The sequence below is a fragment of the Anomaloglossus baeobatrachus genome, chromosome 3 (assembly GCF_048569485.1).
Source record: "Anomaloglossus baeobatrachus isolate aAnoBae1 chromosome 3, aAnoBae1.hap1, whole genome shotgun sequence".
In the NCBI taxonomy this organism is placed as follows: Eukaryota; Metazoa; Chordata; class Amphibia; order Anura; family Aromobatidae; genus Anomaloglossus; species Anomaloglossus baeobatrachus.
Genome location: NC_134355.1, coordinates 149839301 through 149850503, shown reverse-complemented (window position 1 = coordinate 149850503; position 11203 = coordinate 149839301). Strand labels below are relative to the sequence as shown.

At 40.0% G+C, this 11203-nt stretch overlaps 4 non-coding genes across 4 annotated transcripts; all 4 read left to right on the top strand.

The window, feature by feature from the left end:
- The first annotated feature begins 7378 nt into the window (after nucleotides 1-7378).
- TRNAL-UAA (transfer RNA leucine (anticodon UAA)) lies at nucleotides 7379-7461 on the top strand. The gene has a single exon. It is a non-coding gene; the product is annotated as a tRNA-Leu (tRNA).
- A 721-nt stretch (nucleotides 7462-8182) lies between these two features.
- On the top strand, nucleotides 8183-8265 carry TRNAL-UAA (transfer RNA leucine (anticodon UAA)). Its single transcript has one exon. It is a non-coding gene; the product is annotated as a tRNA-Leu (tRNA).
- Nucleotides 8266-9078: 813 nt separating this feature from the next.
- TRNAL-UAA (transfer RNA leucine (anticodon UAA)) lies at nucleotides 9079-9161 on the top strand. The gene has a single exon. It is a non-coding gene; the product is annotated as a tRNA-Leu (tRNA).
- Nucleotides 9162-9973: 812 nt separating this feature from the next.
- TRNAL-UAA (transfer RNA leucine (anticodon UAA)) lies at nucleotides 9974-10056 on the top strand. The gene has a single exon. It is a non-coding gene; the product is annotated as a tRNA-Leu (tRNA).
- Nucleotides 10057-11203: the final 1147 nt, after the last annotated feature.

Here is an 11203-nt window from a genome sequence, read left to right as displayed (position 1 = left end):
GGACTTGCTTGGCACAAGTGCCACAATAAAGCAGGACAGCAGCCACTCTTTGGATGGCACTAACTGGCAGCAATCTGAAATTAAAAGGGCTTTGCTAAAAAGGGCAGGAGGGTACAGTGGCCGGGTTGTGGGTCAGTGTAGAGGAAAGGAAGCCTCACTTTCTATTTCTCCTAATGGTGAAATGCAGCAAGGAAGTCCCTGAGCTTAGCAACACAGACACTGTTATCTGTAGCTGTTAAAAACTGTTTTCACGGACCTGACTGTCACCTATGGCTCTGAGCCAGCTGTAATTAGCCCTTAAAAGGGCTGAAAAAAACTTCTTTTCCTATTCTGTATAGCGCTGTGTATAGAGCGTACACAGCAGGATCGACGGCAGGAGCTGCGTCTGCGGTGACTGTCACCCAGAAGCAGAAGGCAGATATTGGTGTCCAGATGGGCAGATGCCCGTATTTATAATGCAGATACATGTGACATGGAAATCCTATGACACATGCCTTTGCTTGTCTGGCAAAAAGTCCACTTAGCTGTGTGTGTGTCTGGAATTGGCTGACATGCTGGCCCGCCCCACTACACGCGCGCTTAGGGAAGGAAGGAAAAAAAAATGGCAATCGCCATTATCCCAGCAGCAGTGATCTGAAAATGCAGTCCCCACACACTATACGCTGAAATTTCATATTAGTGTGAGTCACAGAGTGACTTAAACTATTACAGCAAAAAGCCAGCTAGTAATTAGCTTGGCTTTTTACTGATAGAACCATTCTCGAACGTAACTTGAGCTAACGAACTTTTAGCAAAAAGATCGAGTTCTAGTTCGATCTAGAACACCCCCCAAAATCACTCGAACCGTGAACTGGAGAACCACGAACTGTGCTCAACTCTACTTAAGATCCAATGGATATGAATCCACGTGGGTTCGAACCCCACCCCTGGTATGAGTTTTACTCTTGACTATCTTCAAGGCATCTCAAAATCTACATAGGTCTGAACAACAGGAAAGATATTGTTGCTCGGTAGCACAATTGTATACCTGTAATATGCATGAATATTGCAATTACTTGAGTGGACGTTTTATAATAAACTGAAGCTCTAGTACGACGTATGATTATCACTAGAGGAAGTTTCCAGTTTCAACCAAAGAAAAGCTATTAAAAAAAATGTGGAAATTTTTGGGAAAAAGATGTAGTTGATTTATTGAGGTAAATGATCGTACTGTAGCTCCAAAAGAAGTTTTAAAGCACATGATGTCAAAATTATATGAGCGAATCAAAAGTATGATAAAAGAAATTTGTATAAAATATGGTCTTCTAGAAAGGTTAGATCAAACAAGAAAAAGGACAGGGTGCATAGGTAGTGATGAAATGTTAAATCTGCTTAGGAAAACATGGGGTATAGTGAAGTGATGAACTTGTCATTGACATTATTTGGAAAGATTAATTTGTATTAGGAAACTCAATTTTTTTAACTTAGCGTTGTTGATAAATCCAGGTAACATTTTATTCCAATGATCAGTTTTGGTCATCACTCTAAACATAGAGCAAAAATGAAAGCCAATATACATAGGAAAGTTAAAGTTGGAGGATGAAATTTCCAGTGAAGAGTATGGTCTACATTGGTGGCCGGTCTACAGCTCTTGATAAGTCACCTTATAAAAAAAAAAGCTATCCATTAGTGCAAATTTAACCTCATAACGACGGCCGTACGACTTAAAGCGGCGCCAAAACAGGGTACTTATTCTGTTCCGCCGCTTTAAAGCGTCGGTCCGAAAAAGCCCTGTAGCGCCCCCCAGCAACCAAAAATCTCGGGGGTTTCAGCTACCGGGGGTAGCTGAGACCTAAGATTATGAATCGGGGTGTTTTTTTTGGACCCCGATAATGTGATCGCCAGTATACACCGTATACCGATGTACACATAAAAAAAAAAGAAATGGCCGGTAAAACTGATTTCTTTTTCATCTGACGGGATCAAACCATTCAGATGAGAAAGAAATATAAACCCCTCGTGCCCCCAGAGTCCCCCCCCACCCCTACCCCCCCTCCTGAACAGTCAAAATGGCGCCGAAGCACACCGAAAACTGCCGCCGCCTCCGGCTCTGCATTCATTTCCCTCCGATCTGAAATGATCAAACATTTCAGATCAGATGGAAATGTCCTCCCCCTGACCCCTCCTCCGGTACACCGGAGCTTTCTGGTGCCCTGGAGCCCCCTCCGGTTCTCCAGAGCCGCCCCCCTTCCCCCCTTTGGAGGATGCAAGATGGCGACGCATAGCGCACAGTAGCGTCCGGCCGCCTTCATCCTGCTCTTTCTGCCGCATGTGACACGCCACATGCGACAGAAAAGTTGTCCCCAGGTCCCGCCAGGTCTCCCGCCATCACCCCCTGTCAGCCCCCGGTCTTCCCCATTACCTGTCTGCTGCTCCGTCCCCGCGATCACTCCGCCTCCTTCTGGAAAGCTGGCGGCGCATGTGCAGACAGCGGCTGTCAGCTGGATCCTTGCAAGCAGGGACACTGACCTCGCTGCTGCACATGCTGCTGTACTGTGGACCAGGGGAGAGTGAGTGCAGTAATCTGCAGCCACACTCCTCAAATGGAGAGCCTGCTGTTCTAGAAAATGGGGGGTACGTTCTGTGAGCGTGCCCCTCATATTCTGGAATGAGGTTACTGCAGGTCACTCTGCCCTAGGTTGGACCGGGGCAGTGTGAGTGCAGTATTCTCAGATTACTGCACCCACACTGCTCATGGAGAGCTTGCTCTTCCAGAAAATGGGGGATACGTTCCCTGAATGTGCCCCCATATTCGAGAAAGGTCCAGAGTCGTCGTGGGACCTCCAAAATGGATTACAGCGACCGGAATTTGCTTATTTTCAATAAATTGGTGAAAGAGGGAATGTTTCGGGGAGTGTTTTTTCAAATAATTTTTTTTTTTGTCTTTATTTTTTTCTATTACTGACTGGGTTAGTGATGTCGGGTATGTGTTTAGATGCTGTGACATCACTAACCCCAGGGCTTGATGCCAGGTGACATTACAGCTGGTATCACCCCGTATATTACCCCATTTGCCACCGCACCAGGGTGCGGGATGAGCTGGGGCAAAGTGCCAGGATTGGCGCATCTAATGGATGCGCCACGTCTGGGGCGGCTGTGGCCTGCTATTTTTAGGCTGGGAAGAGTCCAATAACCATGGCTCTTCCCACCCTGAGAATACCAGACCCCAGCTGTCCGCTTCACCTTGGCTGGTGATCTAAAGGGGGGGGGGACCCAACGCTTGTTTGTTTGTTTTTTTTAAAAAAAAAAAAAACGCCTGGGGAGCCCTCCAAATTGATCACCAGCCAAGGTGAAGCTGTCAGCTGTGGTTTGCAGGCTACAGCTGTCTGCTTTACCCTAGCTGGCTATCAAAAATAGGGGGGACCCCACGTCGTTTATTTTAATTATTCATTTTTTGGGGGGCTAAATATAAGGCTATGTTAGGGACCCCATAAATAAGAGATTACCGTGAAGTGGTTATGGGGCAGTAATGAATTGATCAATACATTAGCTAAATATCTCTTTTTTTGAAAAATAATCCTCAGCAGTTATGCAATATCACCAAAATATTTTTTTTTCCATTTTTCATATGGCTAGTTGATAGAGGTAACATTTGGTTAGGTACCCCATAAATAAGAGATTACCGTGAAGTGGTTATGGGGCAGTAATGAATTGATCAATACATTAGCTAAATATCTCTTTTTTTCAAAATAATACTCAGCAGTTATGCAATATCACCAAAAATGTTTCTTCCATTTTTCATATGGCTAGTTGTATTTTTCATTCTTTATGTATCATCAAGCAGTTATGCTTGTTCATATTACTCTGAATTTGGTGTGCAGCTTTCACTTCATATAGATTATGTATTTTTTGGCTAGCACCCTGTTCACATTTACAATGGAGTTCCAGCAGTCATTTTGATTGTTATGCAGTTTGTTTTTTTTCTGTCTGAGAACCCAGTCCCGCCCTTTGGCCATGATTATTCAACTTCCTATATAGCCAGGTCCCTTGCTTCCCATACACAGCAGGTTTCAGCTGCACATAGAGGTAACATTTGGTTAGGTACCCATGCACACAAGCAGGTTTTAACCGCATATAGAGGTAACATTTTGTTAGGGACCCCATAAATAAGAGATTACCGTGAAGTGGTTATGGGGCAGTAATGAATTGATCAATACATTAGCTAAATATCTCTTTTTTTTAAAAATAATCCTCAGAAGTTATGCAATATCACCAAAAAATTTTTTTTTTCCATTTTGCATATGGCTAGTTGTATTTTTCATTCTTCATGTATCATCAAGCAGTTATGCTTGTTCATATTACTCTGAATTTGGTGTGCAGCTTTCACTTCATATAAATACAAGGCTAGGCACCCTTTAGTGCCACATGAAAGGCACTAAAGGGCGCCAGCTTAGAATATGCAGGGGGTGTGACGTTATATTTGTTTGACATCTATCTATTCATCCATTGTAGCATTTTAGGCTGTGCGCCCACAATCGGGGTTTGCAGCGTTTTGGGTGCAGAGTGTTTTCCCTGCGTCCATAACGCTGCGTTGTGCAGTAAAAGCACAGTGGAAGGATTTTTAGAAATCCCATGCCCACTGTGCTTCTCTTCTCCACAGCATACACTGACCTGTGGTGCACCTTCCCGAACCTCAGCATGTCAATTTATGCTGTGGAGATGAGTGTTCTCAGGTAGCATAGAGCTCCACAGCAGCATGAACCCAAATCGTGGACATGGGCAGCTGCGTTCTCCCGTGGACAACACTCACATCTTTGTAGAAAGGCTGACACTGTGTACTAGACGCCGTGTCGCTGGATCATGGCCACATAGCCTAAAAGTGAGAAATTTGTTGCTACAGCAACATTTTTGTGAAGTACTTGTGGATTCAAAATGCTTACTATACTCCTGAATAAAATCCAGTTTCCAAAATGGGGTCACTTGTGGGGGATTTCTGCTGTATAGGCACCCAAGGGGCCCTGCCAATGTGACATGGTGCCCGCAATTTATTTAAACTTTTCCAGAATTCAAATGGTGCTCCTTCCTTTCCAAGCCCTCCCATTTATCCAAACAGAGGTTTTTGGCCACATGTGGGGTATCTCTGTGATCATAAGACATTGGATAACAACCTGTTGGGTCCACGGTTTGTTATTGCCTTTTCAAAAAGTAAAAAATTTGATGCTAAAGCAACATTTTTGTGAAAAAAATGAAAATTTTCAATATGGCAACCTAAGCTTATCAAATGCTGTGAAGTACTCTTGGATTCAAACTGCTCACTATACACCTAGATAAAAGCCTTGAGGTGTGTTGTTTCCAGAATGGGGTCACTTGTGGGGGACCTCCACTGTTTAGGCACCTTAGGGGCTTTCCAAATGCAACATAGCATCCGCTAATGATTCCAGCCAATTGTGCAGTCAAATGGCGCTCCTTCTCTTCCGAGCCCTGCTGTGCACCCAAACAGTTGATTTTCATCACACATAAGGTATCAGCATACTCAGGAGAAATTGCACAATAAATCTTATGCTGAATTTTTTCCTTTTACGCTTGTAAAAAAAAAGCTACCTGGTTGAAGTAACAATTTTGTGGTTAAAATGTATTTTTTTATTTTCACAGCTCAACATTATAAACTTCTGTGAAGTACCTGAGGGTTCAGGGTACTCACCAAACATCTAGATAAATTCCTTCAGGGGTCTATTTTCCAAAATGGGGCCACATGTTGGGGAGCTTCACTGTATAGGCACCTCAGGGGCTTTCCAAATGCAACATGGCATCCGCTATTGATTCCAGCCAATTTTGCAGTCAAATGGCACTCCTTCCCTTCCGAGCCCCGCCGTGTGCCCAAACAGTTGATTTCCACCACATATAAGGTATCGCCAAACTCAGGAGAAATTGCACAATAAATTTCATGGGGATTTTTTTCCTGTTATCCTTGTGAAAAAAAAGCTACCTGGTTGAAATAACAATTTTGTAGTAAAATGTTATTTTTTTATTTTGATGGCTCAACATTATAAAATTCTGTGAAGCACCTGGGGGTTCAGGGTACTCAACAAACATCTAGATAAATTCCTTGAGGGGCCTAGTTTCCAAAATGGGGTCATTTGTCCGGGGTTTCTGCTGTTTAGGTACCTTAGGGGACCTCCAAATGCGACATGGTGCCCGCAATCTTTTTCAGCCAAATTTCCTTTCCAAAATTCAAATATTGTTCCTTCCGTTCCAAGCCCTCCCATTTGTCCAAACAAAGGTTTCAGACCACATGTGAGGTATCACCGTGCTTATAATAAAGTGGGTAAAAAACCTTGAGGTCAAATATTTGGAATTACCTCTTGAAAAAGTGAGAAAATTGATGCTGAAGCAACATTTTTAAGAAAATTATTAAAATTTTCAATATAACAACGTAACGTTAACAAAATCTGTGAAGTACCTGTGGATCCAAAATGCTCACTATACGCCTAGATAGAAGCCTTGAGGGGTCTAGTTTCCAAAATGGCGTCACTTGTGAGGGGGTTTCTTCTGTTTAAGTACCTTAGCGGACCTGTAAATGCAACATGGTGCCCGCAATCTATTTCAGCCAAATTTGCTTTCCAAAATTCAAATATTGCTCCTTCTGTTCCGAGCCCTCCCATTTGTCCAAACAGAGGTTTCTGACCACATGTGGGGTATCCGTGTGTTCATAAGAAAGTGGGGAACATGTTTTGGGGTCCATTTTGTTGTGTTATTTCTTCTAAAAGTGAATAAATTTGGGTTAGAGCAACATTTTTAGGTAAAATTTAATTTTTGCTTTTTTTCATTCCACATTGCTTTTGTTCATGTGAAGCACCTGAAGGGTTAATAAACTTCTTGAATGTGGTTTTGAGTACTTTGGGGGGTGCAGTTTTTAGAATGGTGTCACTTTTGGGTTTTGTAAATTTTGATGTAAAAATGAGAAATCGCTGATAAATTTTGAACTCTTCTAACTTCCTAACAAAAAAAAATTTTTTTTCCAAAATTGTGCTTATGTAAACTAGACATGTGGGAAATGTTATTTATTAACTATTTTGTGTCACAGAAATCTCTGGTTTAACTGTATAAAAATTCAAAATTTTTGCCAAAATTCAATTTTTTTCATAAATAAACGCAAAAAATATTGTCCTAAATTTGGTACTAACATGAAGTACAATATGTGATGAAAAAACAGTCTCAGAATCACCGGGATTCGTTGAAGCGTTCCAGAGTTATAACCTCATGAAGTGACACTGGTCAGAATTGCAAAATATGGTCTGGTCAATAAGGTGAAAATTAGCTCCGTCTCTAAGGGGTTAATGATTGCACTGTTGTTATCAATCATCAGCTCCAGTTACAAGTTAAAGGCTAAAACACAACCACCAGAATGGCCGAGTGGTTAAGGTGTTGGACTTAAGATCCAATGGATATTTATCCGCGTGGGTTGGAACCCCACTTCTGGTATAAGTTTTACTCTTGAAAATCTTCAAGGCATCTCAAAATCTACATAGGTCTGAACAACAGGAAAGATATTGTTTCTCGGTAGCACAGTTTTATACCTGTAATATCCATGAATATTGCAATTAATTGAGTGGATGTTTTATAATAAACTGAAGCTCTAGTACGACGTATGATGATCACTAGAGGAAGTTTCCAGTTTCAACCAAAGAAAAGACATCTAAAAAAATAAATGTGGAATGTTTTGGGAAAAAGATGTAGTTGATTTATTGAGGTAAATAAATATGGTCTTCTAGAAAAGTTAGATCAAAAAAGGAAAAGGACAGGGTGCATAGGTAGTGATGAAATGTTAAATCTGCTTAGGAAAACATAGGGTATAGTGAAGTGACGAACTTTTCAATGACATTATGTGGAAAGACTAATTTGTATTAAGAAACTCAATTTTTATAACTTAGCGTTGTTGATAAATCCAGGTAACATTTTATTCCAATGATCAGTTTTGGTCATCACTCTAAACAAAGAGCAAAAATGAAAGCAAATATACAAAGGAAAGTTAAAGTTGGAGTATGAAATTTCCAGCGAAGAGTATGGTCTACATTGGTAGCCGGTCTACAGCTCTTGATAAGTCACCTTATAAAATAAAGCTATCTGTTAGTGCAAATTTAATGATTGCACTGTTTTTTTTAATCATCAGCTCCAGTTACAAGCTAAAAGCTGAAACACAACCACCAGGATTGCCGAGTGGTTAAGGCGTTGGACTTAAGATCCAATAGATATGTATTCGTGTGGGTTCAATCCCCACTCCTGGTATGAGTTTTGCTCTTGAAAATCTACAAGGCATCTCAAAATCGACATAGGTCTGAACAACAGGAAAGATATTGTTGCTCGGTAGCACAGTTGTATACCTATAATATCCATGAATATTGCAATTAATTGAGTTCTGGTTTTATAATAAACTGAAGCTCTAGTACGACGTATGATGGTCACTAGAGGAAGTTTCCAGTTTTAACCAAAGAAAAAACATCTAAAAAAAAATAAATGTGGAATGTTTTGGGAAAAAGATGTAGTTGATTTATTGAGGTAAATAATCGTACTGTAGCTCCAAAAGACGTTTTAAAGCACATGATGTTAAAATAATATGAGCGAGATAGAAGTATGATAAAAGAAATTTGTATAAAACATGGTCTTTTAGAAAGGTCAAATCAAAAAAGGAAAAGGACAGTGAGCATAGGTAGTGATGAAATGTTAAATCTGCTTAGGAAAACATGGAGTATAGTGAAGTGACGAACTTGTCATTGACATTATGTGGAAAGACTAAGATGTATAAAGAAACTCGATTTTTTTAACTTAGCGTTGTTGATAAATCCAGGTAACATTTTGTTCCAATGATCAGTTTTGGTCATCACTCTAAATATAGAGCAAAAATGAAAGCCAATATAGAGAAGAAAGTTAAAGTTGGAGTATGAAATTTCCAGTGATGAGTATGGTCTACATTGGTGGCCGGTCTACAGCTCTTGATAAGTCACCTTATAAAATAAAGCTATCTGTTAGTGCAAATTTAATGATTGCACTGTTGTTATCAATCATCAGCTCCAGTTACAAGCTAAAGACTGATACACAACCATCAGGATGGCCGAGTGGTTAAAGCGTAGGACTTAAGATCCAATGGATATGTACCTGCGTGGGTTCGAACCCCACTCCCGGTACGAGTTTTACTCTTGAAAATCTACAAGGCATCTCAAAAATCTATATAGGTCTGAACAACAGGAAAGATATTGTTTCACTGTAGCACAGTTTAATACCTGTAATATCCATTAATATTGCAATTAATTGAGTGGACGTTTTATAATAAACTGAAGCTCTAGTATGACATATGATGATCACTAGAGGAAGTTTCCAGTTTCAACCAAAGAAAAGACATCTAAAAAAAATAAATGTGGAATGTTTTGGGAAAAAGATGTAGTTGATTTATTAAGGTAAATATTCGTACTGTAGCTCCAAAAGAAGTTTTAAAGCACATGATGTCAAAATAATATGAGCGAATCAGAAGTATGATAAAAGAAAGTTGTATAAAATATGGTCTTCTAGAAAGGTTAGATCAAAAAAGGAAAAGGACAGGGTGCATAGGTAGTGATGAAATGTTAAATTTGCTTAGGAAAACATGTGGTATAGTGAAGTAACGAACTTGCATTGACATTATGTTGAAAGATTAATTTGTATTAGTAAACTCAATTTTTTTAACTTAGCGTTGTTGATAAATCAAGGTAACATTTTATTCCAATGATCAGTCTTGGTCATCACTCTAAACATAGAGCAAAAATGAAAGCCAATATACTGATGAAAGTTAAAGTTGGAGTATGAAATTTCCAGTGAAGAGTATGGTCTACATTGGAGGCCGGTCTACAGCTCTTGATAAGTCACCTTATAAAATAAAGCTATCTGTTAGTGCAAATTTAATGATTGCACTGTTTTTATTAATCATCAGCTCCAGTTACAAGCTGAAGGCAGAAACACAGCCACCAGATTTGCCGAGTGGTTAAGGCATTGGACTTAAGATCCAATGGATATGTATCCGCATGGGTTCAAACCCTATTTCTGGTATGAGTTTTACTCTGGAAAATCTTCAAAGCATCTCAAAATCTACATAGATCTGAACAACAAGAAAGATATTGTTGCTTGGTAGCACAGTTGTATACTTGTAATATCAATGAATATTGCAATTAATTGAGTGGAGGTTTTATAAAAAACTGAAGCTCTAGTACGACGTATGATGGTCACTAGAGGAAGTTTCCAGTTTCAACCAAAGAAAATACATCTAAAAAAAACAAATGTGGAATGTTTTGGGAAAAAGATGTAGTTGATTTATTGAGGTAAAAAATCGTACTGTAGCTCCAAAACAAGTTTTAAAGCACATGATGTCAAAACAATATGAGCGAATCAGAAATATGATAAAAGAAATTCCTATAAAATATGGTCTTCTAGAAAGGTTAGATCAAAAAAGTAAAAGGACAGGGTGCATAGGTAGTGATGAAATGTTAAATCTGCTTAAGAAAACATGGGGTATAGTGAAGTGACGAAATTGTCATTGACATTTTGTGAACTTATTAATTTGTATTAGGAAACTCGATTTTTTTTAGCTTAGCGTTGTTGATAAATCCAGGTAACATTTTATTCCAATGATCAGTTTTGGTCATCACTAGAGTTGAGCGCGGTTCGCGGTTCAATGTTCTCCAGTTCGCGGTTCGAGAGATTTTGGGGGCTGTTCTAGATCGAACTAGAACTCGAGCTTTTTGCTAAAGCTCGATAGTTCTAGATACGTTCGAGAACAGTTCTAGCAGCAAAAAGACAAGCTAATTACTAGCTGGCTTTTCGCTGTAATAGTGTAAGTCAATCTGTGACTCACACTATTATGAAATTTCAGCGTATAGTGTGCGGGAACAGCGCATTCAGATCACTGCTGTTTGGATAATGGCGATCGCCATTTTTTTTTTTTTCCTTGTGTTGCTTCCCTAAGCGCGCGCGTGTAGTGGGGCGGGCCAGCATGTCGGCCAATCCCAGACACACACACAGCTAAGTGGACTTTTAGCCAGAGAAGCAACGGCATGTGTGATAGGATGTCTATGTCACATGTCCCTGCATTATAAAAACAGACAATTTCCTCCAGCATGCCATTATCTGCCTTCTGTGTCTTGGTGTCAGTCACCGCTGGCGTAGCTCCTGTCTCTGATACTGCTGTGTACGCTCTATA